Here is a 15,130-nt window from a genome sequence, read left to right on the forward strand (position 1 = left end):
TAAGTTCGGAGCAGAAATCCAAGATGAGATACAAAGAGAGGAGAGAAGAGGATAAATAGAAGTGCCCTAACTCTCCCAACCATTAGATTTAATTCCAAGGGTTTGGAGGGCTAAAAAAAAAGATTATAGAGAAAAAAAATAGACAGATATAAAGCATATGATAATCATGTTGGAAAAAGGCCTAGTCATAAAAATCCAAAAAATAGACTTTTTTCATAAATAGAAAGGAGAGAGATTAGTCTTTTTTGGCTCTGTACTAAAACATACAATTTCAAGTGCAGTTATAAGTGTTCTAAGATTTCTAATCAATATGAAGGTGCATTGGATCAGTACAGTGCCTTCAAAGTGTTCTGCTTTGTCAGTCTACTAGAGGGAGGAACAATTAATCTTGGTGGTAAAATATAATTACACTAATGTAATGTAACCATTTGAAAAAACTCATCGACCTGTACATAGACATCACTAGTGGTATCATATCCTCAAAGCTAACCACACTCTCAACATCATTGGCATCTCAATACTTTCTATTTTTATGTGTGATAGTCAAGATTTGATAATGTCATGGATGATAGCAAATATTTGATACACTCATGCACTTGTCAACCTCACTAAGAAAATTGGATGTAGTTTTGGGCAACTTGGGATTATGCGTCGACCTCCATCCATCATCTGAAGGGAGTATATTTCTCCTATCTACATGTAATGTTATGTGCTTCTCCAACCCCTACTGGTCATTGAACATGGTATGACTTCATCAGGTTGAATTAACTAGAGTATAAAAATTGACATAATGCGGAGTGCATGCCCAAAATAGTTTTTTACAAGCATCGTTCATGAAAATACGTGGCCAGTGATGACTTGGAGAGTAAGGTGTGCAGTGGGGCTTGGAATGTGGTCTTCTTGAAAACAGATTTGAAAACGTGATCTTTCATGAAAATACATGTTCCCTCCTTTAATACTTCTAGTAACTGATCTTCTTGGGGTTGACTACGGTGTTCAGAAATAATTACAAGTAAACTCTTCCTTGAGTCTAGAAATGCATATTTACGAGTCGATGGAAGTGCTTTCAATTCAAGAGGTTGGCTTTGAGGTAATTCAAGTCTAGACAACTCAAGTGGATTAGGCTCTAGAATCTCACGGTAATCCCTAACTGATTCTAAATCTTGTTCCTCTTCACACATTTTCAAGTCCTCATCACTTTATCTAGGGTACTTGATCATACTTGATATATCTAATTTAACTCTTTCATTTCCTACTTTAAATTCTATCGTACCCTTCTCCCAATCCATGATAGTCCTAGCAGTTACTAGGAAGGGTCTTCCTAGGATAATAGGTGCTAGGCTAAGATCTTCTTTGACTTTAACATCTGTCACAATAAAATCAACCGTAATCTCACAATTTTCCACAATGATTATAATATCTTCTAATCTCCCTTCCGGTTGTCTAATTGTCCCATCATCCAGTAGTAAATCCATAAAAATTTCTTCTAATTCCCCAAATTTGTAATGATCAAAGTCTTTGAGATATTGTTTAAGGGAAGGGGCACATTTGATCATGTCATCTATTGGTACGGCTATTGTGGCTTTCTTAAAATTCTCTAGTAGTCTTTCCTCATGCTCAGGTGATGGTTTGGGTATTTTAAGTGCTGAAGGATAGGGGGTAGGAGTTCTATAGGTCGAAGGTTGAGGATCAGCACTAGGTGCATGGTCTTCCTCTTTGGCTTGACTTGCATTTCTCTGGTGGGGATCTTGGAGTTCCTTGCCATTTCTTGGTCTTGAAATGGCAAACAAGTCCTTATCCTCCCTTTCTTTTTATCACTTATATTTCCTAGATTAATAGAAGGTTGAGTTGGAAATCGACCTGAGTGGGAGTTGGATTCAACTCCCTTACCTCCACTGTCCATTGGTGTTTGTGCTTGGTGCATCGTCCTTTGAGCCTCTCTCCTGTTCATTTATTCGACTATCATCTTCCTCTGCTGCTCCATCATTTGAGCTATCATCTGCATCATGGAGTCTTGAGGATTAGAAAAATTCTGACCTTGCAGCATTCCATGATTGGGGTATATTGGAGCTGGATGGGAGTTGATAGTGATGTTGTTGTGTTTGGTAAGGTTAAGCATGCTGGCCATGAGGGCCTTGATATTGACTCCTTTGCCAGAAAGGTTGTTTGGGGCCTTGGTTGTTGCAATTTCTCAGCTCGTTCCATAGAGGCTTAGAGTCAACCGCATTGAGTTCTTGCTCATCATCATTCTAACATTCCCCCTGAAAGTGCTCATCACTAAAGAAAATAGGACAAGAGCCATTAGTAGGGTTAGGCGAGTTAGATCTCATGAAACCATTTTTTATTAAGTCAGTGAGCTGCTCAATTTGTTTATCTATTCTCCCTATGTCGCGCTTTACCCCGCTATCTCAACATTAGCTTCTAGGCCATTGACATTCAGGACTCCTCCTTGTCTTCCTCTCCCTTGCCTAGCACTTCTAGATAGAACATTAGTCTGTAATTCATTCTCAGAAACTCTTTTAATTATACTGATAAGATCTTTTTCATAATTATCCAAGAAACTTCCATTACATCTATTATCTAGCTTGGTTCTAGAGATCTCATTTATCCCCTCATAAAATATTTGAGATACCTGAGTTGTGGTCATTCCCTGACGAGGACACCATCGAATGAGATCCTTAAATATCTCCCAAGCCTCATTCAAGGTCTCCTCTCCTTGTGAGAAAAGTAGAATCTTTTTTCTAAGAGAATTGGTTTCTCCAAGAGAGTAGAAATTATTCAACATACAGTTTTCATTTCTTCCCATGATTTGAAAGTGATCCCCAAGTTCCTAAACCATTCCTTAGCTTTATCTTTGAGGGTTAGCGAAAAATATTTCATCATCAAAACTTCCGAGGAGATTCCAGGAAGTTGATAGATGGAACATTTTTCAGCAAACTCATCAAGGTATGATAAAAAATCTTCTGAAGGTAATCCATTAAAGGTAGGTAAAGAATTTTGAAAATCCATGTCAATTTTAAAAGAAACATTAGATCCTAAGGGTGCATGGATTTTAGTAGTTTGCTTACTCCTAGTTGGTTTGTAAGATTCTCTAAGGGTTTTATTTTCCATAGGAAATTCAAGTCCCTCACTATCAGTCATTTTACCTTGGGAAATATCTTTAGAGGGAGGGGTAGAGGTAACCTCTTGTGAGACTTCTTTTTGATGTAGTGCTGCAGGGCCTTCGTTGATAGTTTTTGATGATCCTTGAGCTCTTGTCAAAACCATAAGCTAAAAAGAAGGTTAGTTATTTGGTTAAGGGTGATAGTCACCCTTTAAAAAAAAGATAAATTTAAATGTGAAATGATAAATCCATTAATTATAACACCTTGCTCCCCGGCAAGAGCGCCAGTTGATAACTCAGATTTTGGGGTGTATTAATGATAAATTAATCACTAATTATAGTCATTTAGGTAATCAGAATTAAAAAAATGATATTTACAAACCTTAGTAGCCTAGGGAGAGTAAGGGTCGATCCTCAGAGAGCAAAGTAATAGTTAGTGAATTTTCAGTTTAAAATATTTTTTTGGTAGATTTGAATAAGTTTGTTTCATACTTATAATTTTATCACCTATAAAGCAAAGTAATTATATTTACCAGAATTATAATTAAGAAATTTTATCCATATGAAAACTAGTGTTAGAAGGAAATATTAGACAAAATACGATTTTTGGGCATTTTTAAGATTTTTTTGGAAATTATTTTAAATTTAAAATAAAATAAATTTAACCGTCCAGATGTTGGAGGCGTTGGAACTGTTGGGATGTTGGGTAGGTGCTCCAAGACTAACCTGCAGACAAAGGTGAACAGATAGGGATGATGGGAAGAAATAGTGATCACCGGAGTTTCTCCTTTAAAGAGGCACAATGATTTGAAGTTTGCAAGGAGGAGAAAGATGAAGAAATGGACGACGGAAAAAGAGGAAGCCTTGAGAAAGGCAGTGGAGAAGTATGTGAAACCCATGGGGACTAAAATATTACGAAATAGTGTTTTTTTTCTTTGGGTTCTTTGGAAAAAGAGTATAGTACTGGTGGCCCATTTCATCTTTCATGAAGGCACGGCTTTGGGCAGTGGAAATTTATCTTGCAACGCCATTCTGAGGTGTTCGAAGAAAGGACTGAGGCCGAGTTTCTGGAATTATTATTTTCTGACCAAAAGAAGATGCGGGTTTTTAATGATGGAATAATTATTTTTCATAATTGACGCAGGTTGATCTGAAGGACAAGTGGAGAAATATGACTCAATTGGAGAAATATAACTCTTCCACTTCTCCAGCAGCTCTTGATCTGGATGCCCTTGCTCTACCCAACTCTCTCTAAAGGTAAGATGACTCAAGAACAATTACACACAGGCCACTAAATCTTGGATTTAGATTAAAACAAGAGTGAGTATTACATTGGATTGTGAGGGGTTTATATAGGGAAGAGAGAGAAATGATGACCCTTGGATCTCCTAAGGCCTTGAATGGTCCAGATCTTTTCTGCAGCCTCAATCCTGGTGAAGAGGTGTCCTCCAATCAGGTTTGAGTCCTCTGATTGCTCCTCATTATGGTCGCTCACTTGGCTTGCCTTTTTTTGAAGATTTGGCCTTAATAAGCTTAAAGGCTGATTAAAGTCTCATTAAAGTCATGCAAGCTATAACTCTGGGCCACTTTTTGAGCTCTGAAAGTGGTTGGGCCTTCTTGAACCTATTTTCCTTAGCTCAATAACCCTCAAATGATACCTAAACCTGAAAATGTCAAAAATCATACAAGAGAAGTGAGATTTGTTCTACTTGACTCTATGAGTCAAGTGGGGTTAGTCTAAAAGAATACTTTGAAATGCTTGATTACTAATTTAGGCCCACTTCATGAATTAAGTGCTAAATGATGTTTAAATGATAAATATAATTATTTATAGTCATTAAACAGTTCACTCAAGCATGTCATTTAGCATCTACTATTTGATTTATCACTATCCTATGTGCTTTGTTGACCTAGCAGCGAAATATTTCTCATGCTCTTACCCTTTCATTATTATGTGATTTGTCTTTCTGAAGACCTTATTCCTTGTTCAAATGATAATTACCACAAAGACCATGTTCATAATATCATTTGTAGTCAACTGAAGCTTTTACTTTAATTTCTAATTCCTATGATGAAACAAGGGAAAATAAAATTGAAAACATGTTTATAACAAAAAAGTTATTCTATAGCTCAATCTTATGTAGTGTTGTACTAGTCAATGTACAATATCGATATCCATTCCAAGTATCAAAAGCTTGTTCAAATTTTAACTATGTGAAGCAAATATGATTCTTTCGTTCATATTTTCCTTAAGCCACATGAGTATTGTTGAATGATTTTGCCTCTTTTACCTTTTTAAACAAAAAAATTAAGAAGAGATTAACAAACAACCAAAATCAGGTTTTTTTAAAAAGTAGTAGGACAAATAGATTATGCCTTCATCTATGGCGCATATGTTAGCTGAATTCAATATCTAATGCCCCAATCAATCTTAACTAACCCAAAACCATTTGAAAATTTTAATTTATAAATAATATTTTGAATTCAACACAATCCCTATGTCTCAAAAGTCAAGAGGAGCACCAATACCTGTAAGTATTATTTTTAAATAATTACATTAAAGTGAAATAGTAAAGAATCATTTTGCAAAATTGAAGTTAAGGTGGCAGCTCGTCACTCCATCCATTTTGTTTGTCACTACAACCACTTATACCAGTTTGACCAGACCAAACTAAGACCGTAGGTCCCCCATTTTAGGGTGGACCAATCGACAAGACAGGTTAGGTCCAAAGGACAAACCAGACCAGAAATAAATCAAATATTTATTGAATTTTTTGTAATATTCCATAGAGATTTCTATTGAGCTCAGCGTAGCCGCCATATATATCAAACTGGACGTCCTTCGACAAATAATTCCCTAACGGGATATGTACCTACGTGATGATGTGTCCTAGGTGGAAGTATGTGCAGGCCCCGACTTGTGAGAATTCGTCGATCTCCAAGTTTCGGGTGGACGGCCGGTGATGGTGACAGCGACCTTCTGACCCTCATTGGGGCAACGATGGTGACTACGACATCGAACAAAATAATTCCGTTGATGCTCGCACGTAACAAACGGGCTCAACCCGTACCTAAGAAATCATTCGATTGTAGTTTTCTCGATATATTCTCTCACCTAAACTAAATTGAGCACGGTGGATTGCAGTCGAAAGATATACTGAAAGATGTAATATAACTGACGAGCAAGGGGAATGGCGTACCTCATCGATATTGTTGATTGTCGTTAGAGTCTTCCTCGGTGCGAGGGCCGGTATGGGCTGGTGTGGTGGAGGGGTGCCAGAGACAGGGCAGATGTAGCTCAACAAGTGATGTAATGTGGCACTAGAGTGATGGCAAAGGAGGGGATCAGGTACGAGAGGGCAGCATCATGGTGGCACGTTCCGGGGCAGCGCAGCTAGGCAGGGCGGCAGTGCAGCTTGGCTGCGCGTAGCCATGGAGGATGGAAACGGATGACGAAAATGGACGTACAGAATGTATTGGAATGGAATTCCATTCCGATGTCCGTTTTCCATAAAAAATTCATCATTTTCGTCATTCGTTTCCGTCACCACTCCGTTCCGTTTTTGTCTATCGACGTAACTGAATGGAACAGATACGATGACGACGAAAAATGGAACCAACCCCCCCCTGTCCCCCGGTCCCCCTTCGGCGCTCTCCCCCTTGTGTCTCTGCACTCTTCTTCGAACACCCTCATGCCTCTACGTATCTCGCCCCTCTCCCCCCTGCCCCCCTCTCCACTGCTGCCCCCCTCCTCTCCACCGATGTCCCTACTGAGTCCGCGGCTGCTCCCCCTGGCCCCTGCTGAGTCGTCTGGCCACTCCTACCCCGGTCGGCCGCTCCTCGCTAGTCTCCACTACTGCACTGTCAGTATTACTTCTTCACCGATGGTATCTTCTCCTTTCCCATATATTTATCTTCTTTTTCTTGTTGTTCTCCATTTAGATCTGTAGTGATGACATGAATTTTATTTTGTTCATCTTTATGTTTTTAATTATCATGTTCTATCTTGATCTCTCGCTCTTCTTAGCATATGACGAGAATCATCATCCCCAGCAATTTCATATTCTCTCTTGGTATTCAATTTTTATGATTCAATGACATAGTGTAGATCATGTATGAGCTTGATTTATTCGTTCCATCTTGATCTTCATCATCATCAGCACCATTTCAGCACCATCATCTTCTTCTTGTTGTTCTTCTCACTCTTTTTCTTATTCCTCTTCGTCTTCTTATTCTGCTTCATCTTAGTCTTATTTTTCTTTTTCTTCCTGCTATTCCTCTTCGTATTCTGGTTATTCCTTTTCGTCTACTTATTCTTAGTCATATTCTACTTCTGCGGTTCTTCTTCTTCTTCTGATTTTCTTTCTTCATCTACTTCTCCTTCTACTTCTTCTTGTTTCTCTTCTTCCTCTTCGTCATCTTCTTCCTCTTGTCTTCTTCTTCATATTCTTCTTATTCTACTTCTTCTACTTCTTCTACTTCTTCTACTTCTTCTTCCTTTATTCCCTCTTCTTATTCTTGTTTTTATTTTTTTGCTACTACAGTTCTTCTTCTTCTTCTGATTTTCTTTCTTCGTCAACTTCTCCTTATGCTTCTTCTTCTTATCATTCTACCTTTTCTTCCTCTTCTTTTTCTTGTTCTTCTTCTTCATATTCTTCTTATTCTACTTCTTCTACTTCTTCTTATTCTTCTTCCTTTCTTCCCTCTTCTTTTTCTTGTTTTTCTTATTTTGCTACTACGGTTCTTCTTCTTCTTATGGTTTCCTTTCTTTAAAACTTTAAGTTCACTTGGTTATGGAGTCCAGTGCCGACAATGTGCCACATCAGACAAATGCCGTTGTTCCAGCGCTTGGGGCTGAGGATGATGTTAGGAATGACCGTCAATGTCGGAGCCAAAATACGAAGAAGCCACCTAGAGCAAAAATATTCGAGTACTTCACGCCAGCACAAGAACTTTGTCGTGCTATCAACCCTGCAAGTAAACACTACTTCCAACAGCCTAAAGATGGGAGCACAAATGTTTTTTGGCGACATTTGTTAACGGTTCATCGAAAGATATACGATGAACTGAAAGGTATACCCTCCCTGCAACGTTCTTTTGCAGAGGTGTTTTCAAATTTGTCATCGACGAAGCAGTATTTCACAAGAGTAACATAGGAGGCAGAGAGGCAAGAAATTCTCCGGCTTATTGCCCGTAGTGCATTGCCTTGGTCTTTTGCCGATACAGAGCAATTCCAACGGGCATGGAGATTTAGAGCTCAGTCCAACATAAAGATGTATGGACGATGGGCTATCAAGGAGACTGGTAGGACATTGTACACCCAACTTAAATCAGCCATAGCGAATAGGTTTAATGACGTCCACCGTGTGGCCCTCACGGTAGACGCCTGGACTACTCCAAACCACCATTCGATGTTAGGCGTAACCGCCCATTGGGTTGATACGGAATGGAAGCTTCAAGAGCAGGTGCTTGGCCTACGTCATATCAAAGACAAGCACGACAGGGAGACGATAAGCGGACTCATCATTGCGGTCGTAGAAGATTTCAACCTTCAATCGAAGGTATGACAAATATTCCAATAGCAACTTGTTATTGGCGATAAATTATTTTAGAATTTTTATCTCAGTTTTGAATAACATGCAAATTTCTACAGTCACGACCGACAACGCTGTGAATAACACTACGATGATGCACTTTCTGACGATAAGCTTGCGTTCCATGAATCCAGATTTTAGCAGTGACCGACATGTGCCATGTGTTGCACACGTCTTGAACCTGATCGTGCAGGCAGGTTTAAAAGCACTATGTGCGACACCGAAGGAAACAGAGATGTATGCGTTTGACGAAGTCAGAGATCCCATCGACACATCGTATGGACGCACCAACACCTCTTTGGGGGAGGCAGTGGCCCAAGTTCGTGAATTAGTGAAGGCTATTTCTCGCTCCTCCCAACGGAGGGCAGACTACTTGCAGATATGCCAAAATTTCAATATGCCCAACAACAATAAGGTGCTGCTGGACTTCCCCACAAGGTGGAACTTGATGTACACTATGCTGAGAGGTGTTGTCGATAAATGAGAGGTTCTAGATCACATGGCGCGTCTGCTCATATCGACGAACGCGTAGAATTATAGCTTAGTGGTAGATGAGTGGCAGATGTTGGAAGATTTTAGCAAAATCTTAGAAGTCTTTCTCAAAGTAACAAACTTCATAAGTAGCTCCAAGGTTGTTACTGCAACGATGGTGCTCGTCATGATCAAGACTGTAGCAAATCACATGAATGATGTCCTAGACCAATTTGACAGGGATGATATATTTGCAGTGCTGGACATGTTACCAAACTCACAGAGGGAACATATCAGGGACGCGTGCGCGGCCTTGAAGAATAAATTTTCCAAATATGAGAGTATCATACGCCGCAATGAATGCATCGCAGCAGCAACTCTTCTTGACCCAGCGACAAAAATGGCTCTCATAGATCCTCGAACTCTTGAAGACTCTATTGCGTATCTGCGATCTTGGCTATAGAATTCACTAAGTATTGATGAGCATCCCGATCAGAATGAGGTGGATGAGGATGTAGGCCATCAGCAGCTTACTCCTGCAATTCCGAAGACAATAAAAGAGGCCAAAGCTTACATACAATCCAAGCCAAAAGCAAGACCCGAGCTGGAGTTGGATGCCTACCTCAACGAGACCCTTACTCAAGAAGGTGAAAGCCCTCTTAAATGGTGGATGGTCACCGGTGCCCGTGCTTATCCACATCTTGCAAAGTTAGCCATGGAGTACCTCTCCGTGCCAGTGACAAGTACACCGTCAGAGCGACTCTTCTAAGTCGGAAGTAATATTGTCACGCCAGAACGATCAAACCTGGATATCGAGAGTATTGAGATGTTGTGTGCATTATACTATTGGATGCGCCTTACTACGCAATCTGGCGATGTCATCGATGTTCCTCCATCCGAAGACACGACCGAGGTATTTAATTTCTTAAGTTTTTAAAAAAAACTTAATTTATATCTAACGTTTCTTGAGACTGTTATTGCAGCATATTTCCTTGAGTGAGGCCTGATGAGTGACCGTCGTCCAGAAGTGATATAAGTTTTGCTCTAAGGATATTTCTTTCCAACATGATATGAGTACGATTCCCTTTTTATCACTCTCTCTGAATTGCTATCTGTTACAGTTCACTCGTCATCCATCTATCCATTTATTTTAAGATGAATTTATTCTTCGGTTCATTATGCTTCTGCGTATTCACCACCCTTTCCACCACTTGTACTCTTCGTCTGTTTTCATATATTTGATACCCCTGGGAGCACCGACCAGGGATGGGGCTACAGAAGCTTCATTTTTGTTGATGAGAAAAATGGACATGCATGGCACTGTGTATGTTATATGTTATTTATTCATGTATTTCCTAAAGGCCGAAATCTGGTTATGACGAGACATGGATGGATAGCTGCGTTACTATCATCTTAGACTGGTAGGGTGTGAAATCCTTGTTCTTTATTATGGTTACTCATCAATTAATGGATGAATTACATGAGAGATTTGATCTTTTTAAAACTTTTACATGCATTTGTAAGTAGGAAAGGTATTAGTACTTCCGTATGATTTATCCCACATTTAATAATGATTGTTTGACTTCCCATTCCATCCTATTTTCAACTATGAAACCTTTGAAGTCTCTTTAGCGGGGGATTCGAGATATTAAATATCAATATCATAATAATTTTACCAAATAAACCACATTTGCGAAAAGTTTTTATATTCATATATCCTGATCAGTCTGAACATTCTCTCTCTCTCTCTCTCTCTCTCTCTCTCTCTCTCACTCTCACTCATTCCTCCATCCCTCTCTCTCTGTCTCCTCTCCCTCTGCATCTCTCTCTCTCACTATCTCATCTCAAGCTCTCTCTCATTGACCTTCACATTTATATTTGCAGCATGCAAGGGAAAGAGGCATGTCACAATGCAAGCTTGGATTCAGGCCCTGCACCTTGGCCGAAGTGGTGGTGGCTCCGCTTCTTATACCTGACCAGTGGGGGCTTGACAATGCTAAAAAAACTCTGAGTAAGAGGGTCCTTGAAGCCATTGTTGCAAAGGAGATGCTCTCTCCCTCATCTCTTATATCTTCATAAACAGAAATTAAGAAAGACTGGACCTTGGAAATCTGTGATTTTCTCTTATCTTTGCTTGTCCCCAGAGTGGTGTTAGCACAATTAAAGTTGTAGTTTCGGATAATATATGTTGTTTTCTTTTACATTTTTCGCATATTACGTGTTTGCTTCAATCAGTTAGAAGTCAAGAGCTGGGTCTTTTATTCCCACCTGTGGCTATAAACTGCTATGATTATATACAATGTGCTCTTGTGGGCCATGGAAAGGTCTATATTGGGATACAATCCTCAAAACAAGTAGAAATCGACAACTTGAATAATAAATTACAAGAAATAAATGAGATTTGAAGAAATAGAAGCAGTTTGAAGAAGATAACGAAGAAGAAGAAGAGGCTTGAATAAGAAATTTGAGAAAGAAGAAGAGGTTTGAACAAGCAATTTTCAGAAAAGAAGACATAGAAGATATTCGAAGACTAAATTCAAAGGAAAAGGAAAAAAAATTCTGCCAAAATTTTCCGTCATCCGATATAGTCATCAGCACTTTTCATCATTCGTTCGTAATTTTTGTCATCGGTCATCCATCACGGATGACGGATAACGAATGACGAATGATGGTTATGAGTCCGTTCAGTCATTTGTCAAACCGCAAAAACAAAAACAGATGACGAAAAGCAAATGTCGGATGACGAAATCATCATCCGTCATCCATGCCTAGCTGTGTGGACGGTGCGGGCCACGGTGAATGTGACTGAGCAGTCCGACGGCGTGGCTGCATGGCTCGGTTGAGAGATCAGCACGACGTCTAACGAGCGGGGTCGGTCAGAAACTATCGGCGGTGGTGGACCCTTGCGGTGATGATCTGCTTGATAGAATGATCAGACACGCGGTTTCCAAAGAAGAGAGGATGGATCGCTAGGTTGTAACCTCCTTAGTCTTCATCTTGCCAGCCTCCTCTTCTCCCTCTCTTCCTCTTCTTCCTTCTTCTTCCTCCTCCACTCTATCTTGATGAACCACGGTCAAAACAACTGACTTCTTTTACAAGGAAAATGTGGCTAGTCTCCTTAGGATGCCCATCCCAACCTTATAAAGGGGTCAAAATGGGCCCCTCAATGGGGAAAGTCCAACATGGCCCCCTTATACATATGGGCCCCTTTTAAGCAAATACGACAGAAAATAAAATAAAAAAAGAAACACTTGACGCAAGATGGAACGAAAATGACACGATGCACGGCGAATGCAAACACATACATGACTAATAACATGCATTTCTAGTGCCTTATATGATTATATTTACATGTTTTTCAAATTGAACTTATCCCCAGCAATGACGCCAAATGATAAGTTCAAAATATGTGTTTTTTATGTCGTTATTTTAGGGGTTTTTCGAACTTTATCACTAAAATTTTTTTGTCCCTTAATGCTCGAGTAAGGGGTCGAACCCTAGGGAGGCGATAGGGAAATTTCACTGTTTATCAATGTAGGGACTTAACCATCTAGATTAATCAGAATTTTTACCCAATTATTTTCCCCATAGCTTAATTCAGCTGAATTAGATTTCAGTGCCAGCTAGACAATATTACCAATTATTTTTGCCCCAAACTTAACTCTCATGAGTTAAATTTGAAGGCTAGCTAGTGAGTTTGGCCTTAGATTCTAGGCAATTTAATCAACTCCAAGTGCTCAATTCAAATTAATCTATAAGATTTACTATTTTTTGTATTAGGATTACTAAGGTTTTTACTTAGGAAATTATAATCTTATCTCAATTCTTCTAATATTTGTCGAAATATCCTTTCTAACCAGTCACGGTGGCGAGTCGTTGACTCGCACGATTTGAGCCTAAACTAGGCGAGCTCTGACCTTGATGTCTTCACATATTGAGAATTGAATAATTCCCCAACTACATAGTCACTAATTTCAACAGAACAAGCCTATAATTTGCAAATTATTATAATTTGCAAATTTTGCAAAATTAACGTGGTTGGAATCAGATTTAGTAAAATTGAAATTTGAATTAACTTCAGATCTATTTAACTACTCAATTGAAACTTAAACTATGCTAAAACGAGCTTAATTTCAGAATTAAGAAAGCTAAAATCAAGAATTCAAGGAAGAACGGCGAACAAGTATGAACAATGAATTTTGAAAAATTGAAGATGTAACTAATTTCAGAATTGATTCAAATTGAACGAGAAGTACCAGAAGTGATTTCAGGTTGTTAGGAATGAATTTAGCACAACGAACTAACCGAATTTGTGCTTGATTTTGAGGCAGAATGTGGCGTCGGATTGTCCAATTTCCTGTCCAATTTCAGCTCCAAAAGCACTCCAGGCTGCTCTTGAGTCAGAGAGGGAGCTCGAGACTTCTCCTCTCGCTTTTCAGAACAAGAACGGGAGCTTAATTTTTCGACTTGTCCTTTTATCTCCACAGAATCGGAAGAACAAGTTCTTCTGATTCCATTGTTTTTTTCATTTTCTTCGCGTTGTACGCACGGTGTACAACACAACGTGATTTTTTAATCACGCTTTTGTGTGGCTCCATTTGGTGCGTGACACGTACGTAATCACGTACGTGTGTGTCGCACATCGAAGGCGCGAACATGCCTTATGATAGGCCGCCACGACATTGTGTGTGGTGCGCCATTTCGTACGTGCTGCACGTTTAACTAACAGTTAGCACTCAAACCGGCCCAATAAGGGCCGGTTTCAATAAAAAAAGTTTTATTAAAAGAAACACTGAAAATAAATTGTGAAAATTGATTCTAAATGCATAAAAAACTAATTTATTCATTTCTAAAATATATTTCATTTTTTACTTTCTTTTTATTTATAGAAATAGGTCAATTAAAAGCATTTAAATTATTCTGACCATCCTTTTAAAACCATTTAAATGTATAAATTGACCTAATTCTTTATCAAACGTATCATTTAACTTGAAATTTGTAGAAATTCTTCTTTTAACCTAAAATCATGATAACATGCATTACAATTATTGTTTTTAAGCTTTAAAAGCCCAAAAATATGATGAAATTAGCACTTATTTAGCTCCTATTTGCATGTTATCATAGCCCCCCCTTTACTTATTGCTAGTCCCTTAGCAATAACTGCTATATCGATGGTCAGAGAAGTCCAAATTTCCCTAGATGCATTATAATATTGGGTAGTTTAAGTTTCCCCTTCAAGTGCCATGCGAATTGTTCTTATAAAGAACAGATCTTATAAGGAAAAGATTAACTAGCTCATATAGGGTCCTCGTTTTTCTCAACAATAGTCATTGATTCTCAGTGCCCGTGTGCAAGAATTATGTAAAAATAGATTGGGCTTATCACCGTATGTGGTTTAAGCCACTTATTATGTGCAGAGCACTTAATTCCTCACTGCTGCTAACGACTTTTGTGCAGAGCACTTAATTGCTGCTGACGCCACTTATTGAGTGTGTCATAATGCAGCTTATTTCACTCTCTTTTATTGGTTCTTGCACATCGTCACAAATAGAATTGGAGCGATGATACCCTTAACATTTCACCATTGGGTATAGGTTATTCCCATGCTGGAAGAACGATTGGATTGAGGAGAGAATTTCAGACTAACAAAAAGAAGTGGGCAATGAAAATCTCCAACTATGTTGAGCTTTAACCCCAAAGGGACTTGTCTGTAGAGCCACACCTATAATGGTATTCGATGGCACTAAAAGGTTACCCAATCTAAGCACAAGTTGAAGGATCATCTCATTTCATCGATCTCAGTTATTCTTATGGCGCAACACGATAAAATTTCCTTATTTATCCAAATTTCTTAAGTGACGAAAAAGATATACTTCTATGACCTCTACCCCCCACTTATGTTCGTTCATGGGTGTCATTAAAGAATGTAGCTAGCACTTCCAAATTAGACAGTAACAACAAA

General features: G+C 38.9%; 1 non-coding gene across 1 annotated transcript; it reads left to right on the forward strand.

The window, feature by feature from the left end:
* Positions 1-2,645: 2,645 nt before the first annotated feature.
* On the forward strand, positions 2,646-2,751 carry LOC144712568 (small nucleolar RNA R71). The gene has a single exon (XR_013583833.1). It is a non-coding gene; the product is annotated as a small nucleolar RNA R71 (small nucleolar RNA).
* The last annotated feature ends 12,379 nt before the right edge of the window (positions 2,752-15,130 follow it).

This window comes from Wolffia australiana, chromosome 14 (assembly GCF_029677425.1).
Source record: "Wolffia australiana isolate 7733 chromosome 14, ASM2967742v1".
Taxonomy (NCBI): Eukaryota; Viridiplantae; Streptophyta; class Magnoliopsida; order Alismatales; family Araceae; genus Wolffia; species Wolffia australiana.